Below are 18,682 nucleotides of genomic sequence, written 5' to 3' on the forward strand. Positions count from 1 at the left end.
ATAAGCTAAACTTCAAAGACATTCATATACCAGAATATAGCAGATAATGTTTGCTGCAGAAAACAAATGTCATTTGCAACAGAATTTAGCAGTGCATTTAAATGAGGGCATTTTGAGAAAAGTTTTCATCGTACAGGTGCCATCATTGTTGTTAGTATCAGTTAAATAGCTTAGATTTTAAGAAACAAACTATCCTGAGGTTTTCTTATCTTTAGAAGACTCAATCAATTTCAAAATGGAAATAATTATGAACATAATGTGAATAGTCATGTATTTAGACGATTACCCTGGGACATGATAAAGATTAACATAACTCAGAAGTATTTGACAAATATAATGTGATTATATTATAAATTTTGTTAATAATTTAAGGCCATGTGGTTGGTTTTTCATTTAAATATCCTACTCTCTCACTATATGAAAGATATGGAATTGGCAGGTAAGAATTCAGAACTCAAAAAATATAGAATGAACAGAAGTGCAGTGTCTCTAAGCACCTCCTCCCTTTCCAGTCCTCTGTATCACATTATCCTCCTTTTGACCTCTTTCATCCAGGTTGTTAGCTTTCCACTGGTCATATATTCTCGTGTCTGTATCCATTTCTCCTACTAGATTGTGAAAATTGTAAAAAGGGGCAGTTTTCTATTCACTTGTACAACCATACTAAGTCCACTCTAAATGTTCAATTGAATTGATGCAAGCCAGATCATTGTCCTATATGAAACAGATTCATTTTGCCTTTAACCTCTCCAGGGTGCCCGTCCCCTAATCTAGGTGTTTGTTTCATTCAACCATCCATAGACATGCTGTCCTCTCAAATGTCCTCTGTGAATGATTACTAATATAAACTCTTCAAGGACAGTTACTGTCACATTCTGTGCATTCAAAACATATAAATGTTTTATGGACTGGTTAATAACCAAGGAAAAGGTAATCTTAAAGTGAAAATGGTTGATAGGTGTCACTAAGAACACATTAATGCTTAAAGCATGTTAGTTTTTAGGAATGTTACTGATTAAATATGAAACACTGACATATCTGTAAGAGTGAAGAAAAAATATTAAGTTTAATCTTGCTCGCGCGGAAGCGGCGCGGCTGGGTGGGAGTCGGGCAGCGGGAGTCGCGGACTGTGCGGCAGCCGCCATGCCGTCGTCGCCGCTGCGGGTGGCGGTGGTGCGCTCGGAGCATGGAGGCGCACAACATCCTCATGTAGTTGGGGCCTCCACCCTGGTCCAGCGCGCCCCGCGGACGCCAGCCGACCGGCCGTCCCTCCGGCCTTCCCGGCCCGTGCTGGGCGGTTCCGGCTCCCGGCCCGTCCTGGGTGGCGGCGGCCGCAGTTCCCGGCCCCGGTTCTCCCCGACTCGTGCTCGGTGGCCCAGGTTCCCAGGCGGGCGGTGCGCTGCGGCCCCCGAAGGACGGCCGAGAGGCCTCGCCGCGTCCGGACTCGTTGGCTCCAGGGCCGAGCCCAGCGAGGAATCGACAAAACTCGGTCCGCCGCGCGGTCCCCCACGTGTACTTAGCGTCGCGAAAAATTCACATTCTGAGCCGAAATGCTTCCGGGTCGCCAAAACCTCAAAGCTGCTAGTAAACCTGAAAGGCTGATGCTGTTCGCGTCTACTTCGTACGCACGTCTGTGTATCTGAAAATCATGGCCTCTGTAAAATGATCAGCAGTGAGGCGGTAAGTTCCAAGACCAAGGTTAGGGTCCACGAGAGGATAGGCCGGTTGTGTCCAGGGCGTGTCGCCTTTTTATCAAATATGGAAAACTTGCGCGACAGAATCTCAGGATAGCACAAGTCGTAAAAACACGGAAATGGCCTGTTTTAACTTCATGCATTTGTGTATTTGCTCCTATCTACATTTTTCAAGTCTCATGCAAAAAAATCCTTTCTTCTCCCTTGGAAAATCTCCAGTCGATAATTTCTGAACCACACGTGAGTTTGGTTTCATGCTTCTAGTTTATATTTCAGTGCTAACTCCCGTTTTGTGACCCTGGTGTTGTATATGTTTAATACAAGTTTATTCCCGTTTGATAAAAAAAAAAAAAAAAAAAAAGTTTAAAAATCCATTTCTGTGGGAAAAGGGGGAACATGTTTATCTCACATATCTTGTACAACATCAGGTATCAGTATTTAAAATCTTAGTCTGAAAATTGCAACATCTGCAGCAGAAAACATATTCTACCCTCTGAACAAGGCCTCAGATCTGAAAACACAGATCCTGGTCCTGGTTCTACCATCTCTTCGTGAGACGTACGTGTAGGAAATAAGTGCTTGTTAAATGAATGAATGAATAATCCACAACAGGGATGGTGGGATTGTTTTTCGTTTTTCTTTTTGTTTTTTATCTCTGAGGAACTAGGTCTACCATCTTTATGTGCTTTACCAGTATGGTGTATTTGTCTTCCAAACAGAAGCCTAAACAGTCAAATCTTTATTTCAAAAATTAAAAGAGAGAGAAATAGCAGTCAACATTGTTATTGATCAAAGAATTTACAGGGCTTATAGGGCACAGTGAAAAAGAACAAGATTGGGAAAACATTGTAGTTTTTCATGTAGCTCCAAAAACATTGTAATCTTTCACATGCATTCCAATTTATAATGAATAGATCAAGGACTGCAAGGCAAAAAACAGTAAGCTACAAAGGAATAAAGAGTTTATGGAAGTATGGGTATATTCTGAAAAAGGGTATATTCTGAATGGGAAAATTTAAGAGGAGCATGGTTCTTATAGTAAGTAAAAGAAAATGTAAAGCCATGTAAATCTGATTTTTAAAACTTAGATTTAAAGTATCCAATCCCTTTAATTCATTCACTCAGTCCTTTACTGAGCCTCTATCTTATTTCAGGCACTGCTCTGATGGTCCTAGAGATGTAGCTGTGAACAAAACAGATCAAATATTTACTTTCATAATGCTTACATTTTAGTGGGAGAAGACAGGAACAAATATATATAAAGAAATGAATAAAGTAACATTAGGTAGAGATAAGGGCTCCAGAGGGAGGTGGCAGGAGGGCACCACTATCAAAAGCGCTGCTAGGGAAGGTCTTTCTGACTTAGAGGCTCCAGCAAGTGTCTAACTAAAGGTAGAATCTAGGCCAAGGGGCTGCCTCTTTACAAAGGCATCCCTGGTTAAGGAAACAGCAAGCAGAAAATCACTGAGGAGGGACATGCTTGAAGTGTTTGGGGATCAGCAAGGAAGACATCAGGGCTGGAGAGAGTGTGTGAGGGGGACCAGATGAGGTCAAGGGATGGACAGGCCAATTCATGTTGCTATTGGAGAGTTTGGAGCAGGAAAGTGACATGAGCAGATTTATTTTTTAAAAGGTTTCTTCTGCATACATTGCAGAGAACAGAATATGTGGTAAGGTGGGCACAAGAATTGAAATAAGGAGACTGGCGGTATCCCCATCGACAAAACGAGCCTTAGAGGGGTAAGAAGAGGTCTATTCTGAGTGAACAGTGGAAATGATCTAGTAGGATTTGATGATGGGATAGATGGAGGAGGTAGGAAAAAAGAAAAGAGTAAAAGATAATTTTGTGAAGTTTTTGTGAAGCGAAGGTTAAACTGAACCTTGGACTGAACAACCAGGTAAAACTGAGGTGCTATTTGTTGAAATGAGTACAGAGTGACGCAGACGGGGGGGTGGAAAGTTTGGCCTTCAGGAAAGTCTGTTGTGTTGCTGGGTGGACACCACCTGACTTTCGAAACAGAAAGCAGCACCCCACAGTTTGAAATGTGTCACTAGCTGTGTAATTTATAACACTCTGCTGCTTGGATTTCCTCTTCTATATAATGGCGATAATCATTTCAGCCTCACAAGACTTCAATGAATGTTAGAAATAAGCATCCATAAGCACTTAAAACATAAGCATGCATAAGTACCCCGAACATTATAGACTGTCAATAAGAAATAACTATTACACAAAATTTCATCATGTATTATACTCTTAAATTTCTCCCTGGGATAGGCTATGGACCCATTGAAGTCACAGACATTTAGCTACTTTTTGTGAATTAATTGGGCATCATTATTTGCAAATAGGAGAAGCTAGGTCATCTTCTTTTAGCAGTAAATAAATAAGTAAACAAACCTGGGGGTGGGAGCTCTGTCAATGAAAATCAATAAACAATCTATAACAGGAATAGAAAAGAGTTTTATTTGAGCCAAACAGGACTATAACCCAGAAGCCAGCTTCCCAGATTACTCTGAGAAACTGCTCCAGAGAAGCAGGGTTTTCAGCACAGTTTTATGCATTGTCAGAGCAAAGAACATCAAACAAGTCAGGGATACTTTCCTTCAAGGTTTCAGAAAAACAGATCAGCATGTACACAGCAAGTCAATATGGCCCTGGCACCTGGGAAGGGAGTCTTATCATTAAAGGAGGACCAGCACTGGCGTCCCAGGAAGGGAGGCATTTAGTCTTTATTTTTAACATGGACATTCTTTACTTCTGGTCAGTGCACCCTTTTCTTTAATAATAAAAGCAGATATACAATGTATGTTTGATAGGCCACAAACAGGCTGTTCTAGTTAGAATATAATTCAAGTTAACTCATGTGTAAGCCAGAATGACTTCCCCACATCTCAACATGTAAAAATTTCCTTTATTAGGCATCATGAAGTCCAGTAATAGGAATGCCATCAGGCCTTAAGAAATAGCTAAACTGAGGCACTAGCATCCCTCCCCACATTTCCTCTCTGGGTTTTTGCATATGGTTTCATTCCACTTTAACATACAGACTGGATATTTGGCTTCGCTGATCAACATGACTCAGCATGTGGTGCTGCCAAGTTTACACATCCAAGTCCAGTTCTCCTCTCCTACAGATACTGACTGGCTGGCCATCTCTCAGCCCTAATCTGGATCCCCAGGTGGGAGAATTGTGTTCATTCGGGCTTGCCAGGTGTCTATGACTGTAGAGCAGGAGTCTCTAGAAATCAGATCTGGGATCTACAGACTCATCAGCTACCAGTGATGTGGGTGGTGTAGGCGTGACATTCACACAACATAAGCATGGTTCCTGGGTACCCAGCCCCAAGGACCATATGCAGAGGCATTAGCTTCTAGAGAAGGAGAAAAATATTATGAACTTGACAGAGATCCTAAATATACCTACAATAACATACTGTTGGTAACAGGAAAAAGTAGATACTGTCTTTTAAAAACTTATGCCTTATTTTATTAAAACCTGTCATATTTTAATTTTTTTCTATAAACAATCCAATAAGTACATACAAAGTTGGACATGTGGCTGGTAAGTTCTGACAGCAGTCTTTGAAGTCACCATCCAAACCCAGATGAACACTAGGGCCACTGCTCTCTGCTCTAATTTTAAACAATTCATTCCTCTGTAAGGGGTAAGAAAAACAAATGTTTAAGTGTCTCAGTAGCAAAATAACAGCACCATGCTGAGTTGATTGTGAAAATATCAAGGGGTTCTTAACTTTCAGATAAAATTACTTAGACAAGATTCCCTTTATTATAAATGACACTACGGGGCAATTTACTCTTCAGACTTTTCTTCCTTCCCTGCTGAGGCTCTGACCACGTGGACTGTCTACAGGTGATCAGATCTTCTCGTGGCTGCTTGCCCGACCTAAAGCAGCTCACCGTCAATGAGACTGCTGTTTAAAACCATCTTTAGCGTTAGTTGAATCTTTTAAAAAATGTGAAGTTTAGTTTGTTACATGTCCTAATCCAGACTTTAAGTGTTTTAAAGCTTCTCTTCACTGACTTTCTGCTAAGAAGAGTACATTTACTTTTTTCAGCTCCATCATCATGATTGAAGTAGAGTTGGGGAAGATATTTTAAAAAAGCTCCCACACAACAAAATATAAAGCTCTATCAGTGGATAATATGTAAAGTAAACTTAAAGTTTTGAATACCTACTAGGTTCCCGTCGCTAATCTCATGATAACACTACCAACCAGTTGTAGTAGATTGAGGCTTGTACCCAGTTTTATATTCTACATAGTACTTGTCTCACAAAGAACTCAAACACATGTATACAGGTCATTTGTACTTCATACCTTAAATCCAGATCATCAGTCAGTGTTTGAATCCCCTCAGCAATATTTAGGACATCTCCCAGCCCCTACACGAGCATCTATAACTATAGAGAACTCAATACATCTAGAAACTAGGTGCCGGAAAAATAAAAACTGTGATTAAAGAGACGCTGCCTCTACTTTCAAAAGCATGGTGTCTAGTGGGAGGGTCAAAGAGTCTAACAATTAACATATAATATGTAATTGCTGTGTGGGGCTCTTATCTTACTCTATTATAATTAATTGTCACTCTTATCTTCTCCCACTTACAAGATTTAGACACTATCGGATGTGTCTAAATCGTGTAAGTGGGAGAAGAAACTGTTTCTTACATTTATCTTATGTTTGCAGTTCTAAGTAATGTGCTTGGTAATAGCAAATAAACCTATGATATTGTTGGAAAGATGTTATACACATGCACAGTTCCATACATATACACATTCTACATAAACAATAACTGAATGAAGGTACAACATAGCATATATTGTGTCAAATAGAGACTATACCTTCTCCAGCAAAGATAATTATTTTCACAACTATGGGTATTTAGAAAAACCTCTAAGACGGTAAGCAAAACAACAGCAGGCCAAGATGAATAAGTATTACTTTGAGAAGTAGAGAGAAGAAGAAGGATGCTCCATGCAAAAAGGAATGATAAAGGGGAAGGCAAGAAGAGGGACTTTTCAAAGCAAACCCAAAGAATACAGGAAGATAATTTGGGGAAAGAGAGTTCATTTAAAATAGCAGGGGAAATGATTGAGGTTACAGATGAGCTCGAAGGCTGAGGTTATAATGCCACTGATTGTATAATAAAGGGCCACCTGAAGGTTTTTAAGCAGAGGATAAACTAAGGTTTGGGGGAATTTTATAATTCTCAGTTGGTTAGGGTGGATTTAGGGATTCGACGACAATGGTGAAACTTAGTGAGAGGTGGCCTTGGCAATGAGCACAGGAAAGTGACTGGAAGAATCAAGGCAAAGGTAACACTGAAAATGGAAACACTAAGGTCTGCTGTCAAGTGGATGAGGGAGGAGTAGGGACAGGAAGCCCAGGCTCAGGCAGAGGTGTGTCGTGTGGGGGTGGGTGCGCGGGGGACAGGAAGAGGGAGGGCTGTGCTGGAAGCACTGACCTTCCAGGCGCGGGGAAGTGCTCACACAGTCATGTTCCTTTGTTGCAAAAGTAAGGTGTTTTACGTGCTATCAGTTGCGATCACTTGCCTACCTGTCACACTTTCCCACGGGTGGGGTCGTGTTGGAGTGGATAAGGCTGTTTGTGAGAGCGTGCCAAGTGGAGTTTGTGTTGGAGATTCTTTAAGTTTGGGTTTAGTCGACTAGTTTTACTTGTATGAGTTAGGTACCGCTAACATTGCGTTGTAGAAGTAACTCCGGGGATACTCTTCCCGGCTCATCCGATGTATTCATGGATGGAGATCTGAGTCTGCTGTTTAGTTGTGCCCTCGGCACTGGTGCTGGGACGCGTGCTTAGTGTTGGAGGAACCAGAACTGAATGGTTTTGGGCTGGAAATGTTCTGTCAAAAACTCTTCTATGTCATTTAGGTCAACTGTGAAAGAAATTTGATAGGGGCTTCCCCAAATGTGACAATTCTAACAGTCTATAACTAACCAGCAATGAGATGTGAAACTGAAAGAAATGTTTCAAAACTATCAGTGTTAACAATGTTTTTCTATCAACCATGCTAGAGGGAAAAAACTGAATTTCTTCACCTCTCTATAGAAGATATTATAAAATCACTGTCATATTAGAGGTGATAAAAAACTGTGCTTCAAAAAGTAGGGAAAAGTTCTTTAGGGGTGTATCAGGCAGTTAATAAAAATACTATATTATTCTCTGGAATTTGTGATATTTGTAGTATTTTCAGCTTTTAAAATTTTGCAATTGGTCATGATTGCTTTTCTCTTTCAAAATAAATATTCACTCTCATGCTTAACTTATATTAATAATTTTGTAACCTTTTTCTTAAAGATAGAATGCAAAATTATATAATCTTCAAACCCATAAACTCTGGATCCCGTAGAGGAAAACAATGGGAACATTTATAGGAAAGTGTATATATAGGGCTGGAGGGGTCCAGTGGGGTATTGCTTAAAGAAAGAACTGTGTAACCTTAGTTTCTAGTACCGCAAGTCTGTTCTGCTGTCCTTAGTTACAACCATGCTGGTACTGTTGATAAGTATGCTGTTCCTTTGTGGAAATTCTGTCCTTTTAACAAAAGTTTTGTGGGAGAATTGAATGTGCAAGTAAAGGCACACAACTTCTGGAAGTGCCCACCAGAACATCACACTGTATGAAAACATACTGACAACATCATAAATACTCTCTTGCATCTTATGTGTTGGTATAGCATGAAAACAAACGAACCAACCAAAAACAAAACCCTCAGACACGCAAAATAGTTTCTAGTTTCGAAAGACATAGGTCTAATTTATTTTTAAATTACCTTGTGGTTTTTCCAACAGTTCATACCCAGACAGGGACTCGTATGGGGGCAAACAAAGCAAAGAGAGATGTCAGCTCAGTTCTACAGGAGAGGTGCTGGTCATGTATAATCAGTCATGTTAACCTAATTTATAAAATTCATTTTGACAAATTGTTGAGAAGCTTTTCTTCCCATCGGTCTTACTAAGCCTGTTGGCACTGTAGCACATCCTACCATATATTTCAGACTCTGAGGCATCCTTCCAGTAACAATGAGAGAACTAGAAAATTCACTGTAATTCAATAGTCCTTAAAAGTTCCATAAATGAATTCAGGCTGCCAACCTTCAGTTTCATGTGTATGGAACATTTTTTTGACAGGAGATGGAAATAAGTATTAAATGATAATTGAAATCAATTCTTGTGCCATTTTTGTGGAAGGAAAGATTATGAGCCTGATCTATAATGCATTTCGAGGGGTGCCACATGTGGTGGTTTTCTGTGTAAAAGCTAAGAGCCTTCACCCAGCGAAGGGAGATTTTTATTAGAGTTTCTAGATTGATATTTGTATTCCATTAAATGTTCTTATTTAAGTTTCATGCTCAAGTCTCTTCTTAGCAGAGACTAATTTACCAGAATGCGTTGTAGGATTTTGTTTTGTGAAATGTAACTAATATTTACAATAACCAAAACATGTAAGGGTAATGAAATACTTTTTGAAACTATAGAATGGGCATAATACTACTGTGGTTCAAATGTTCATAGAAAGTTAGCGGTATTTAAAAACTATTAAAATATTAAATTATGTGCCCAAATAATATAAGATGCTGTCTTTTAAAATTGTGTGTATTTTTCTTCTAAAGTTGAAGCTTGATTAAGCCATCCTTCTTCTAGCATCATGTTTTACTTGACTAAGCCATTTTAGAACAGATGCAGTTTCTCCTGTTGGCCACACACTTAGATTGTATCCAAACCTGTACCTTATAATTACCATGATGACTAAGGTCTTTTTTAACACTTACAAGGATGAACATAGGTTTTCTCTCTGAAGCTTTTTTAAGGTGAATTTTAGCTGATGGAAAATATTATATCACAATGTATTCTGAAGTTTCCTCCAGGCTCTGCAGCTGTGATCTTTTTGTAGTGTCTGCTATAGACAAGGGGGAAGAGAGCAAAAACTGCCACCTCAGCCTTAAGGAGATCTACCATTCTCTTGCTTTTTACATTATTAGTATATATTATGTTTTTTTATCTATGGTTTATATACAGCATGGCCTAAGGATTAATAATGAAAGTGAGTTGAGCATTACTTTATTTCTATAAGTATGTTCTTAAAAGGCTGATCTGGGTACAAGTTAATAGTTTCTATATCATTTTTTTCTTCTGAGTTGATTATGAGTTTGCCTATTATATGCCCACTGAAAAATTAAGACCCAGTATAGGGTGACAAATACCTACGCATACCTAAGAATCCCAAAATTATTTTTTCTTTTGCTTTTTTCTTTACCTAAGAATCCCAAAATTATTATTTCTTTTCTTTTTGCTGGTTGAAAAGCATTGTTTTATGTGTTTTGCCAATACCTCTCTCATAATTTTCTGTCAAAGAAAACTTAACTAAATATGACTTGCATGGGTAGTTTGATTATCAATGGCTTTTCCAAATAATGGTTTTTTGGATGTAACATTTTTCCAATGTAACCATTCCTATTATATTCCAAATAGGAATGGTTACATTGCATTAAGTCCTTGTCCATATTTTGGCTATCTTCCATTATGGATTCTCCATTCAGTGGAAAATAGTGGCTGCTAAATCTTTCCATCAGTTACAGATTTTTGTGATTATTTTTTGTCATATGAGCTAAAGGCTTTTACTGGGGAAGCTACAAATGTTCTTTGCAATAACTTATAATAATCTCATTATTTGAAATAAGGTAATTTCTCTTCATTATTGAAGATGGGAAACTATTTCCCTTTAAATGAAACCATATTGTATGATAGTTTTCATACGTAACTTAGGCAGCAAATATCATTCCAAACTAAATCTACCAAAGCCCCTTCCTCCATTAAAAGAATCTCCATTAAAATTTCTTCCTAAACTACCAAGTTTCATCTAGCTGTATTCCCCTTTTTCTATTCTAAGCGCCTTACAAGGCTATAATAACATCACATTTTCAATTTTCATCTCCAAAACTATCTTAAACCTTGACTGTCACTATGGACCTACTTGTTTGAGAGGCTCCAACTATTTGTGGACTTTTCCATTCAGACATTACCTCTCTTCCTACACCCACACATCTAAACCATTCATCAGTGTCTCCCCAGTTAGGGTTCCTCCTGATTTGTCTCCTTCTATTTAGTTGAACATCAAAAAATATACACTCATCTTTTGTTTCTTGGTTTTGTTTTAAATGCTAAATTCAGGTTTGTTTTCCTAAAATACTAAATTCATCATGTCACTTCTTTGTTAGAAAACATCAATCTCTCCCTGTTGCCTGAAGAATAAAATTCCAACTTCCTAATTTTATTAGAAGATGAAGTACTTTAATTTTATGAGCTTACTTGCTATTAACTGTGTTTCATTTTCAAATGAGATTTTGACCATGAATAAAATAAATGAACAAGCAAGAGAGAAAAATTCTAAATTTATGTAACCAATCCAGTTATCAGCATCTTTATAATTCTTAGTCTATTAAAATGTATTGTGCTATTTGATTCAATTTAACTTATCATTTATTGAATGCCCATTTTATATTATGTGAATTTCCACAGGAAGAGGCAATGAGAGATAAAAAAATATAGTTACCTTTAATAGGTAGCTGTTGTATTTTAGGACTTTTAGATACATAATCTCACAACAATAATAAAGGGTAAGAGGTATAATCCTTGCTTTTCCATTAGGGAATTGTGGGATCAGAGGATTAGAGAAATCCATCAGTCACCTGACAGCAGAGCCAGACAGCTCTGTCTTCAAAATTAACATATTTTTTGGATATGAATATGTAAAAGGCAAAGCTTCTGGCTTTAAAAGGGCAACAGATAACACACCTGGACAAAAAAACACCCAAAACTCACAGGTTCAGGGCAGAGTATAATTTGTGAGAGTGGACTCAAGACTTCATTGTGAGAAATATGCTAATATTTTCCTGACTTACTTCACAAACTGGGTTTAAAGTAGTTATGACACCTGCTGGAAATCCCATTAACTAAACATACCTGTAATTTTTTATTTGCTTTTCTTCCACTCAGAAAGTTTGAAGAACTGATTAGTTCTAATGCTATCTATTTGATATAGTGCAAATTAAAAAATTTAGGGGGGAACATGACCAATAATCTTCAACTTTATAGTAGTAGGATAGAAAAGACTAGGGCAGTTAGGCACATCCTCAAGTTCTTTGGAACTATAGCACATTAAAAGTAGCAAAAAAGCCCAATGATGGCAATAAATAATGATGATACTCATAGTAGAAACAGCTAATATAATTAAGTACTTATTATGAGCCAGACACTACGCAAAATTTTTCATCTTCAACATTGAATTTTTACAACAATCTTATTAGGTTGGTATTATTCCCATTTTACAGTTGAGGAAACCAAGGTTTAAAGAGGGTGAGTAGTATTCCCAAAGTTACATGGCCAGTAAGCAACAGTGCAAGGGTTCATAGAAGTCCAAGGGTAGTGCTCATACTCTCCAAGCTATAACATAGTACTTAATACACAGCAGGTGCTTGCCTAAGTACTCTACATGCATAGACTCAAGTTACCCTCTTTGCACCTCTATGAGTTAGGTACTATTACTTAGAAATAAAAGCTTACATGCAGGGAGAGATTGAGTAGCTGGACCAACATCATCCAGGTAATCAGAAACAGAGCTGGGATTTCAAACCTTCTGGCTCCAATCCACCTCACCTTGCTCTGATGTCTCTGGGTAAGCTAGCAAAAAAAAAAAATCATTTGAAAAATTAGTTACAAATGATACCAATGGAAAAGAAATGAGTGAAATACTTCAAAAAACCACCTAGTAAATCCACCTGGACTATAGTGAACAAATAAAATAAAGGACTTGTGGGGGATGGGGCGAGGAGGGAAGGCTTGATCGTGAGTTGGAGCAAAATAATAAAATGAGTTGTGAGAAAAATGCCTGGAAGAAAATGTAGTATTTAAGTTGATTGTTAGTGGGGACTGGTTGACCATTTCTGAGACATCCGAGAATTAATGTGGCTGTGCACATCGGCAGGGACTGAGGCAGGCAGACACCAGAGGCAGGAAGCACCATGAAAAGCTTTATGTCATGATCTCAACAGGAGTGGAATAGAAAAGAGGGGACAATGAAAGACATAGTAAATTAATTAGGAACTCTGGAACTAATTCCAGAATTTCAGTCTTGCAAACCATTTTAGGTAATCCAAAAATAAAATGTTATTCAATATTATTTCTCTTTTCCTTTTTTCACTTTGAAAATAGTTTATTATAGAAAATGTCTCTTCAAAATTTATAAATATGGCAATTAGTTTCTCTTCCAGCCTTATTGAGATATTATTGCCATAAAACATATGCAAGTATAAGGTGTACAATGTGATGATTAGATACAGTATATATTGCAAAATAATTACCACAATAAGGTTAGATAACACTTCTATACTCTCACATAATTACAATATTTCTATGTGTATGGTGATAACATTTAAGATCTACTTTCTTAACAGCTTTCAAGTATATAACACAGTATTGTTAATTATAGTGACCATAAATCTTATTTATCTTCTAGGTGGGAGTTTATTCCCTTTGACCAACATCTTCCCATTTCCCCACCCTCAATATTATTTTTTGTCACCCTTTTTTACTGTAAATCTTGCCTTCCAATTTATCTACATTGTGATAAAAGCTTCAGTTAGGACACATTTTAGACAGTTGTTTATGAAAACCACAATCTTTAAATGATATTTAGAAAAGAGATTTAGAAAAGAAAAATGATGTTCATTCTTTTTACTATAAGTAAAATAATATAATGTAGTCCTATAATGACTACAGATTTCATTTCAGCCAAATGCTTGAACCACTTTCTAAAGTGATGTTTTAAACATAACATTACTATAACACCACGGTTTTTACACTAATTCTTTTTAGAGCACCCATCTGTCAAAGGCAATTTTAGCCCTTGCTCTGGTTGCATAACAGTGGGGAAAGAGTTTTCTGTTTTGTTTAGTTCTGTTTAGTAGTTTAATCTTTATTATGTGTCAGAGGTCACTTCTCTGCAGAGCCTCTGCAGCCCCTCTGGGGGTGGTGTGGGCTGGCGAGCAGTGACCTCTGAGGGGAGGAACAGGGCTCAGTCTGAGGGAGGAAGTGATGTGGGTGAGGAAGGGGAGGGAAGGAAAGCCAAGACTTTCTGATGACTAATAAAGACCCCCTTCCTCTTCCACATCACCTCCATTAAATTTTGTTTCTATTCTACTCTGAGGAGAACATTTCAATGTTTAGGGATTGTGGAACTGTCTTTATCCCAGTGTATTTTCTAGGCATTTGCATTCCTTCTGGCTCCCTACCTTTCTTTCTGTTCCTTCAGGTCTTTCAGCCAGAACCACTGGGACATCTAGACAGTACACAACAGAGCTGGTCCAACTCAGGGGTCAGCAAGCTCTAATTATAAAGGGCCAGAAAGTAACCATTTTTGGGTTGCGAGAAACACAGTATCTGTCACAACTACTCAATTTTGCTGTTGTAGCACAAAAGCAGCCATGCACAGCACATAAATGAGTGAGAGTGACTTCTGTGTTCCAATAAAACTTACAAAAATAGGTGGCGGGTCTGATTTGGCCCATGGGCTTAATGTATAGCATCCAATGCATTTTGTATTTATCCCATGACAAATGTCAGAACCAAATTTACAAGAAACATATTTCTGCAATGGTGGCAAAAAGAAGATCCTGGAGTTTTAGTTTATGTGAATTACCTGAGGCCACTCCTGTTCTCATAGGAGCTGCACGCCAAAGAGGAGGTGTAAGATATTACATCAAACCATATAGAATTTACTCCATCAGTTCTCAGAGATGGTGGTTTGCATAAAATTAATTTCATTTCAAGCCCCTCCTGCCCTTTTAAAGATGCAAGTGTGATGTAGCACTCTGCCAAAAAGCTCACAACAACAGCTAAATACCACTAAAGAAAAAAATCTCATTTTCAGCAGAGTTTCTGAAGGTGGGGACATGGAGACACTGTGCAGGTGAGTGTCTTGTTAAATGATAAATGAGCTTCGATCCAAATATTTTTTAGAAGAATGTAGGTACAGTAATACCAATATTCTATAAAGCTACCTACTCCTGATGATAAATTCTCCTGTGTCACCTCACTGGTGGTGCTATGTCCCTGCCATTTGTAATAATCCAGTATTGTAAGCTGCAGTCAGATAAATATTCACACAAGTGCACTACTTGTTTTATCCTGAAAGAACCTGTTCGCCATCGTACCTCAGACAGACTCAAATTTAATGCATCCTTTAAAAAATGTATTTGGCAATAAAAATGTTGTGGAAATTGATCTTGTTATAAAATTTAGAACCTTAGATTTGACATTAAGGCCACTTAGAGACTTCAGCAATCAGTAAGGCAGAGAGGGGACAACTGAATTTCAAGGTAATAGTTCTGAGGCCATAAAGTGAGAAATTGGAACAGCTTACAAACCTAATCTTTCACGTTGGTCATTTGTTTGTCACCTGCTTCTGCTCTAGGGTACTCCACATGTACAAACAAAAAAATAAACAATGTCTTCCTTTCTGGCATTTTTTTAAATCTGAGCGGAATAGACCTGAGTCTTTTAAGATTATTCCATCTTAACAGAGGATCAGCAGGAAAACACAGAATCATGCAGCAAACGATTTTTAAAAGAATATAATAACCTAATAAATAAGCACAATAAGATGATTATAGTTAAATTTAAATTTGGAGAGTTATAACAAAATAGGCTAGTTTGACTTCAGAAATAAAGTAATATAGAATCTATTATGGGCGTGGAGATTAAAAAAATTATCAAGTTGACAAGAGAGGGTGAAAAATTCATATTTGTACTTGATGCCTGTTAGAAGCTTGATTTTATGGCACATGTAATATTCATGACACAATTCAATGGAAGGAGAGATGTAATACTTTGTGGAAAAGTGGAAAGTTCCTTGTTCAAGGCTCCCTGTGGTCTGTGAAGGACAGGCAGCTATAGAGATGTAATTGCAACCAATTTCTCAAAGTTAAGCCTGAATCAGTCCTGACAGTGTAGATTGCAAATTTCTGAAGAGCATCACCTTCAAGCAAGAGTGGGGTCTGAGTGAAACAGATTGGAAGGACTTTACTTATTGGCACCTGTTACAGGCTTATATGATAAGGTGTTTTTGTTTACCCTGGATCTGGGATTTCATTGTAAGATTGACTTCCTGCTTCATTTTCCCCTGCATCTTGATTCTATAAACCCTAGCTTCAGCCCGATCTATTTACTATCCCAGAACACAATATGCATTTTCACACCTCCTGTATTTACTCTGTATGTAATTCTTTCTACCTTTCAAACACACACACAAACACACACACACATACACACACACAAACATCTACACATGACACAGTCTACTCAAACTTTCAGGTTCTCAACTCAGAATTCACACCAGCATTCCTTTAACCAGCACCTTAAAAAGTGATGCTTGTTTCGATCTGCCTTTAATATAATTAATTACATACTTGCACATCTCTTCTGCTACATTGTAAGCCCCATTGAGGACAGTGTAGGGCTTATTCTCATTTATTTCCTACACTACTTGCAAATACTAAGTGGTCAATAAAAAAAATCAATTAAACGAATGACTTTTATCAATCTAGCCAGTCAGTTGAAAAGAGATGTGAAATCCCAGAGAAGGGATAAAATAATGTAAAAAATACCAAGAGACTTTTAAACTGTGGCATCAGGAGTTCTAACTGGACTCTAGGACTGACTTGGGGATAGGTGTGGTGGAAAAGGCTGGGCCATATACATCTAGGCTGCCCTCTACCAAGTTTCTTCGATTGTTCAGAGGGTGTTTGACTCTCATCCCTGAGATCTTCAGATGCATGTAGATGAGGTGCCCATCCTGTCACTGGTGTTGAGCTATATATTCTTCTAAGACACCGCTTTCTCTAGCAGGGTCAATGTTGTGGTGCAGGTATAAATAATAAAGAGGCAACCGAACAAATATTCAGACCAGTTACTGATTAGGTAAAGTATTTCTTAGTAGTAATTACTGGTTTGGGTGGAGAAGGAGGAAAATAAAAAGTATAGACATTTAGGTAGAAGGGGGCTAAATCACATCAATTAATTCCTGATGTAAATTAGAGACTACTTTTTTGTTTGTTCTGCCAGCTATTCTGTTTAATCAGTATGAATTCTTATATGGGATATTGACAAATGTTTTAAATGAAGCACTTTGTGGAAAAGGGTTCAATTATTAGATTTCTTAGAAAATATTACTTATCAGCATTTAGTTTTGGTGAAGACATTTATTTTTAAAGTTATGTTTCCTGTATACATGTAATGAATGTTAGTTACTATTTCTTTTTTTTTTTTTTTATAAATTTATTTATTTATTTATTTATTTTTGGCTGTGTTGGGTCCTCGTTTCTGTGCGAGGGCTTTCTGTAGTTGCGGCGAGCGGGGGCCACTCTTCATCGCGGTGCGCGGGCCTCTCACTGTCGCGGCCTCTCTTGTTGCAGAGCACAGGCTCCAGACGCGCAGGCTCAGTAGTTGTGGCTCATGGGCCCAGTTGCTCCGCAGCATGTGGGATCTTCCCAGACCAGGGCTCGAACCCGTGTCCCCTGCATTGGCAGGCAGATTCTCAACCACTGCGCCACCAGGGAAGCCCCACTATTTCTTATCTGAAAAAATATCACACAAATGAATCAATTCCTCTGGTATTTAATATAAAGACAGCGTTATAAAATCAAAGGCAGTTTTCAAAAATTAAAAATGCAATAATCCCATTATCCTAAACTGCTTTTATTTTTCTTTATTTCTGTGAAAATTTTTATGCATATAAGAGTTTATATCATTAATGTGTAGTTTAAAGAATAATATTATTCATAAAATAAATACACATAAAACACAGAGACTACAACAATGAAACATTACAAGCTCCACATGCATCTCTATCCAGTCATACCCCCTTCACATGTACTAGGCTGAACTGAATGATAATCATCACCTTGCTTTTCCTTTGTCACTTATTCATTTATGTATTAAAAAATGTATTGTTTAGTTTTGTTTCTTTTTAAACTTTATACACAGACTATGCATATTCTTAATTTTAAGTTATATTTATATTGATACAGGTTCATTTTCACTGATGAATATACCAGAATTTTAAAAATTCATTTTACCATGTACAAACATTTGGATAGTTTCTCATTTTTTGCTTTTATGAACATTCTTATGCTTGTTTCCTGGAGCTGTGGCATAGGGAACGTTCAACTTTTTGAGATAAATTACCCAGTATATTATTAGAGTCCTTATTACTCCACATTCTTGCCAGCTAATCAAAAATGAAATCAAATTTTATTATGGTTTTAATTTGCATTTTTATGACTACTAATGAGATTTGTTATATTTTTGTATATTTATTGACTTGCTATTTTCTCTTTTGGGTAATGTTTGCATGATTTTTGCCTCTCTTGGGTTGTCTTTTGCATTTATTTGTAAGAATTCTCTCTATATATATGTTAGTAACCTTTTGTCATTTATATTTATTCTTTAAATCATCCCCTAGTTTGTGGTTTATCTTTTCATTTTCTTTTATGATGTTTGGTGAATATAGGTTATTCTTTGAATGTGGTAGAATTTATTAGTTTTCCTTTTACAGAATATAATTTTTGTGTTTTATATAAGAAATCTTCTCCTACTCTGAGATAGTAAAAATCTTCCCATAAGGTTTCTTTTAAAAATGATATTGTTTTTCTTTCAAATTGATTGCCCAGCAACAGATTTTATGTATGGTATGTGAAGAAGTTTTTTTCCCCTTCATGATCACCAATTAAATCAGTGCAATATATTGAGCAGTCTGTTCTTTGCCTACATGTGTGCAATACTGACGCTATCATGTGTCAGGCTTGTATATACGTATGGGCAGATCCGTTTCCAAGTTCTCTGGTTCCTATTTTTCTTTCTTCAAGCCTATACAACACCAATTTATTT

The 18,682-nt window shown here is 37.4% G+C and overlaps 1 protein-coding gene across 1 annotated transcript in view; it reads left to right on the forward strand.

The window, feature by feature from the left end:
* The window catches only part of KHDRBS2 (KH RNA binding domain containing, signal transduction associated 2), a 720,740-nt gene that overhangs the window by 421,599 nt on the left and 280,459 nt on the right, over positions 1–18,682 (forward strand). The window lies entirely within an intron of this gene.

This window comes from Balaenoptera ricei, chromosome 11 (genome assembly GCF_028023285.1).
Source record: "Balaenoptera ricei isolate mBalRic1 chromosome 11, mBalRic1.hap2, whole genome shotgun sequence".
Taxonomy (NCBI): Eukaryota; Metazoa; Chordata; class Mammalia; order Artiodactyla; family Balaenopteridae; genus Balaenoptera; species Balaenoptera ricei.